The sequence below is a fragment of the Giraffa tippelskirchi genome, chromosome 10 (genome assembly GCF_054371585.1).
Source record: "Giraffa tippelskirchi isolate mGirTip1 chromosome 10, T2T-mGirTip1v1.2.pri, whole genome shotgun sequence".
NCBI lineage: Eukaryota > Metazoa > Chordata > Mammalia > Artiodactyla > Giraffidae > Giraffa > Giraffa tippelskirchi.
The window spans coordinates 73,463,563-73,470,000 of NC_137284.1; the positions used below are offsets into that span (position 1 = coordinate 73,463,563).

At 38.4% G+C, this 6,438-nt stretch overlaps 1 non-coding gene across 1 annotated transcript; it reads left to right on the forward strand.

Moving 5' to 3' along the window:
• The first annotated feature begins 1,582 nt into the window (after window positions 1–1,582).
• TRNAC-GCA (transfer RNA cysteine (anticodon GCA)) lies at window positions 1,583–1,654 on the forward strand. Its single transcript has one exon. It is a non-coding gene; the product is annotated as a tRNA-Cys (tRNA).
• The last annotated feature ends 4,784 nt before the right edge of the window (window positions 1,655–6,438 follow it).

Below are 6,438 nucleotides of genomic sequence, written 5' to 3' on the forward strand. Positions count from 1 at the left end.
CTGTATGAACAATGAATAGTAGACTCTAAATCAGACAGCAAGTTAGAGAAGACTTCTAAGAGGGAGTTACAAACAAGTTATAAAGCATGAGTAGAAATTAGCTGGAAAAACAAAGAGACTAAGGAAAGAAGGTCACTTCAGGTAATGAGAATATTAGATGTAAAGCTCAGATATGAACGGGACAGGATACACCAATGACTCACAAAATACAATGATACACAAATTAGTATTTTGATATTTTCTTTGTTGTAGTTTAACCTATCAGATTGAACCACAGACCAGTTAACTGATAGGAAGTCAATTCAAATGGTGAGCTAGTTTCATGACCTAAGGCAAATCACTATGTTACCTCACTCTTCTGTTTGCCAACTCTGAAAGATAAAGGTACTTACTGACCTGCTTCATAAGGATGTTGTTGCTTTGAAAATACCAAGCTCTTCTCAAATGTGAAGAACTAGCACAATTTCCTTGGGAGCTGTGTTGATAAAAACGCAGCATGATTTTTAAATCTTTGGACTAGACTAAATGTAAAGAAGAAAATATGCTTCCCTGGTGGCTCAGCTGGTAAAAAATCCACCTGCAATGTGGGACACTTGGGTTCGATCCCTGCGTTGGGAAGATCCCCTGGAGAAGGGAAAGGCTACCCACTCCAGTATTCTGGCCTGGGGAATTCCATGGACTGTATAGTCCATGGAGTCACAAAGAGACAGACAGGACTGAGCGACTTTCACTTTCATTGGGCTTCCCTTGTGGCTCAGCTGGTAAAGTATCTGCGTGCAATGTGGGGGACGTAGAGACACAGGTTCGATCCCTGGGTTGGGAAGATCCCCTGGAGGAGGGCATGGCAACTCACGCCAGTATTTCTGCCTGGAGAATCCCCATGGAAAGGGAGCCTGGTGGGCTACAGCCCACGGGATCACAAAGAGTTGAACACAACTGAAGCACCTTAGCACACAACTTAGCAACTAAACAACAACAAAATTCCCAATTATAGGATATCTCTGAGAGCCCCATTCATTCTACAGCATTTTAAATAGCCTAATACAGATCAAAATTAAAATAAATTACAATTGGTGATGTATGAGTAATATAACTCATTACCTTAATCTGAAAAGATACAATTATGAGAGCAAAGTTCTATTTACTTCTCAAGTGGGCATGTTCTGTTGTTTTTGTTTGTATGGAACATTAGTCAGATTTTGAATAGTCACATAGTTTTCATTCTGTAAGAGTTGACTCATTAGAGAAGACTCTGATGCTGGGAAAGATTGGAGGCAGGAAAAGAGGAATGACAGAGGATGAGATGGTTAGATGGCATCACCAACTCTATGGACATGAGTTTGAGCAAGTTCCAGGAGTTGGTGATGGACAGGGAAGCCTGGTATGCTGTAGTCCGTTGGGTCACAAAAAGTCCGACACGACTGAGCGACCGAACTGAACAGTCACGTGATAGATTCATAGCGCGGCAATGAAAATAGTAACTAATATTTATTGAGCACTTACTGTGTACCTGCATTTTGTTACTGGCAAAGCCCACAGGAGTCTTCCGGAAAAATAAGATGGAATCCAGGTGATAACCACTTCCCTGGTGGCTCAGATGGTAAAGCGTCTGCCTGCAATGCAGGAGATCCGGGTTCGATCCCTGGGTTGGGAAGATCCCCTGGAGATCTTCACTCCAGTACTCTTGCCTGGAAAATTCCATGGACGGAGGAGCCTGGTAGGCTACAGTCCATGGGGTCGCAAAGAGTCGGACACGACTGAGCGACTTCACTTTCACTTTCACTTTCCAGGTGATACGGTCTTCCTTTGTCTTTTGTGCACAGTCTGGTTTCACTTGCCAATTGGGGGATGTGTGGTTGGATTAGAGGCGTCATGTAGGATTAGAGGTCCCAGCACAGAATTGCCATGTCTGACACCTCAGTTCTGCGGGTCACCTGCTGTAGCGCTGCCCAGGACACCTCGATTCAAGATGGCGCCTGCTGGCCAGGTGCTGAGAGCCTGATGTGCCCAGCAATGCAATATGGAGCCAGCCCAGCACTGCTGTAACAGACTAAGGAGAAAACCCCCTCCTGCCTCACTGCAGAGACCCTATAAAGTAGCTCTGTCCATAGCTCTGTCCTGTCTAGGAGAACATGTTCTCTGGAGATCCAGCTCACGAGCCTCCATTCTCTAATGAAAGAATAAAACTTCCCTTTGCTTCTGAATTGAACTCGGTCTCATTCCATTAATGCAAGTGACACGAGAGAGGAAGACCCTTGTTGAGCCCCAACTTGAGAGAGTTGGTAACAATTTGACTTGCATTATCTCATCTAGTATCTCCTCAAAAACCTATGACTTACATCATATATACTGTGTATACTAATTGATACATGTATGTGTAAATTTGTCTAACTTGTAAATATATGTGCCTATCTTTCCCATCCCACATAAACTAAACAGGTATCTAAATGATATGATTTTTATGACAGCTGTGAAAATCCTTCTAATCACCTTGCATTGACATATGGTTTTCCCATTTGTCACTTATTTTCTATAGAAAATATCCTTTACTCTCTAGGAGTTTACTTATTACTTCTAGCAAGTTTAATTAAAAAAAAAAAAAGTAGGCTGTCATTTCCAGATGTTGATAAGACTCAAAAATTACCAGAGTGAACAATTAGGGAAGATTAGAGGGGAAAGGATAGGGTCTGGGGCTCCAGCTCTTCATCAGTTCAGAGAGCAGCAGCCAAAAGACAGTATTAGATTGGGAGAGACACAACTGGGAGCCGAAAGGGGAAGAAAAAAGTTAGAACATTAACTTTGCATTAGAATCATAACATAGGCTAAAGACAGACACCAATTTCCATTTCACACAAGAGGAACTAGAAACATCAAACAATCACACAAAGTCACACAGGTGGTAGATCCTAGAATGAAATCCCAGTTTGTCTGATTCCAAATAATTGCTACCATTTTTCTGTTTACAATAGTGTTTCCTGAACTCATGGCACCTTTGGTGCCTTTTTTTTTCTCCTTTGCCATGCTGCTCGTGGGATCTTAGTTCCCTGATGGGGATTGAACTGTGTCTCTTGCAGTGGAAGGGTAGTGTCTTAATCGGTGGACCACCAGCGAAGTCCACCTTGATACGTTTTTATTGCAATAGACTGAAGTGAGCTGACTTTCCCAGCCTCTTCTCAAAGAAACCTAAATCTAGGTGGTCCGATGTCTTTTGAGATTCAACACTCGTGTACAGTAGAACTAATTAGGAAGAAAAGTTTAGAGAAATGCTGAGCATGGAAGCCATGGAGCCTAGTGACAAGTCTATGAACTCTGGAGCCTAATCTTGTGATGTTCAAATTCCAGCTTTACTACTTACTACCTGTGTTTCCTTGGCCCAATTACTTAAAATTTTCATGCATGAGTTTCCTTATCTGCAAATTGGAGGCAATAATAATATGCAGTTCATGGAGGCTTTTTAAAAACATGAAGTGATAAATATTGCAGAGCCCAGAAAATAATGCCCTTTACACAAGGAGTGTTCAGTTCATGTTGCAAGATATTCAACATAAACAGCAAGACACTAATGTTATGGTTGGACGTGGGGGTAGAAACCAAGAAAGCAATGAAGACTGAGGATTGGAATCCTCTAGATCAGACAAAAATGGCTTAGTGGAAGTGGGAGAAGAAAGGAAAGAGAAAGCGCAGAGGGAGTTCTAAGCAAGTTGAACCGAAAGAATAGGGTGCAAATATCACATACTGAGAAGTAAAATACAATTTAACAATACAGAAATTGCTAGGGAGTGAGGAGGAAACCTTCTTTCTGGCTGATTGTAGAAGCAGCAAAGGCAAGAGCTTCTTAGGGGGAGATTAAGTGAGGCAAAGATACCTACAGAGAACCCAGAGGAGAAGGAAATTATGAAAAACAGACAGGATTAAGCACAAGTACACTCTCAGGGGACTGGGTCATGGCAGTCACAAGGAGAGGAATGGAAATGAGGGGGAAAGGATTGTTGAAAGAGAATTTCATGTAAAAGAATGAGGATAATGATTTGGGGCTGGAAAAGTGGGTGGGGAAAATAAGAATGAGGAAATACTGAAATAGAAGAAATTAGGAATTATATGAGGAAGAAAGGAGTCTATAGCTTATTTTCCATGCACCGAGAGACTTAAATCAGTTACATGGTCACGGTTGAAAGGTGAGGGTATTCAGGTGATAAACATACAATCAGAGAATTGTGCTGAGGCAGAGTTACATGGCTTACTTCTAAACCTTCATCTCATAGACATTCTTTGCTTGACCCAGAAAATCCATATTCACAGTATGACACACATAGAATACAGCTTGATTTGTGCTGCATGTGAGTGATTAAGATGTAGCAATCCTTTTCACGCTTGTATGTAGGTGCAAATATATAAAGAGAATGAGCTGTTCACCATTTTTTCAGCTGAGTGGGTTCTACTATGGCTACTATATTAATTTCAGAGTTTCTGACAAGGGTGTGATTTTAGAACAACCTAGTTAAGGAAGTGAAAATTCAGCTTTTCAGACCTTAGAACAAGTAACTGTCATATTTAAATCTGAATAGTTCATCCAGATTTTGACAGTGATCCTGGTGTGCAATAAAAGACTTTGGGCCCCCAGTGAGGCTATAAGTGAAGCAGGAAAACAAATAGGCTATGAATGCAAGAGTTTGGCTGAATATATTTTTGTCCTAGGAATTTATAACATAAGGTATCCTAAATACTTTGATTTTTTTTGGAGCACAGACATATGTTAATGTATTAAATGTATTTTCCCAAAGACTCATTTTTATAAGTATAGTCAATAAATATCAACATATTTTACTTCTAGTAGTCTTTTGTTTTCCTCATAAAAATATTAGTTTTTTAGGGAAGAACTTTCAAATATATAGAGACATTAAGTTTCAGAAGTAAAGGACTTCTGTGTTCATGTCAATATTGGGGCATTAAACCATCTCATATTGTTAGGATCATTCTTATATTATATTTTGAACTGAAGTAAAATTTCAACTCTAGGTGGCAGTTTACTCCATCACTTACTTATGTTCATTTAACAAGCAGTAGCTTCATTCACAGTTTTTCCATGAATGCATAATTTTGTGTAAAAATTAGTCTCTGGCTCTCAGTTGCTGTTAAAAATAGGTTTGATTTTAGGAATAAAATCATGGCTTGAGATGCAGGTTTTCCATGTATCTTGTCATTCTTGATTTCATTAAGTTGATGAAATGAAGCAAAAAAGAATAAAGATGAACATTTTAACCATTTTTTTTATTTTGAGGAATATAATCTTCAAATCATGGCAACCATTCTGTGTCAAAGTTGTGTTTCTGTCATGCAGAATAGAATTTAGGATGAATAATTTTTTCATGAATACACTAGTTTCCAGAAATATCAAGAATGTTGAATTCAAGACATTGAATTTTCTGGATTTTTTTTTTTAAAAAAATGATATTAACGTATTTGAAGGAAAAGTATACATCAAAAGGAAAATGACTCATACCTGAGTTTCTCTCTGCATCTCATTGATGGAAATAGCTAAAGCTAGCGGTTTTTTGAGTCATCAAAGACCAAAATCCTCATCAGACTGCCCAAATAAAAACGATGCTTCCCCTAAACCACTCGGCATAGGTATTTTGTTTTGCCTTACATTCATAAGGATGCTAAAATGGGTTATACAGAATAATTCCAGGCATTTACCACCCAAATAACTTGCCACTTCATAGTTCTTTCATTTTTTTAGTTCTAACAAGAGAAAAATTGATATGGATTTAAACTGTCCCCAAATTAGGTTTCCTTTAAAGTGGAGATAGTAATAATATCTGCTTGACTGAATTGTTGCAAGCTTGAAAAAAAAAGATTATGTTTGTACAGTGACTGGCAGCAAATATTCTGTATTAGTTATTCTTACTAACCTCTTTGTAAAAATTAACAAAATCTATCAACTAGAACATCAAGAGACTGGTCAATATGACAAACTCATGAAAAGTTTTTATTTATCGAGTTGCATGACTCTGGCTCCCCAGGGCCCATCACTGTCTCCATACTCTCCTACAATTAAAAGGAACATAGGAAAAAGCCGTATGGCATGGGTGTAGGGGGTGAGAATGTTAGTCACTGAAGTGAGAAAATGAACAATTTCCAAAATGTGTCTAATTGTTTATAAAAGCAAATATGAAATTATATTTGTTAAAACTGGGTTTCTGCATTTCTCCTTGATGTATGTATATATACATATATGTATATATACACATATATTTATAATATGTGTGGATGGAGAGATATATATGCATTGTAATATCATCATCTGTACTCTCATTTTATTGAATGATACTCTTAAGGGTTTATATAGAAATCAGATATACTGACTCTAATAATAGAATGGAATCTTTTATTTCACTCAAATTCCATTTCTATATCATTTACATAAATATGTCTACC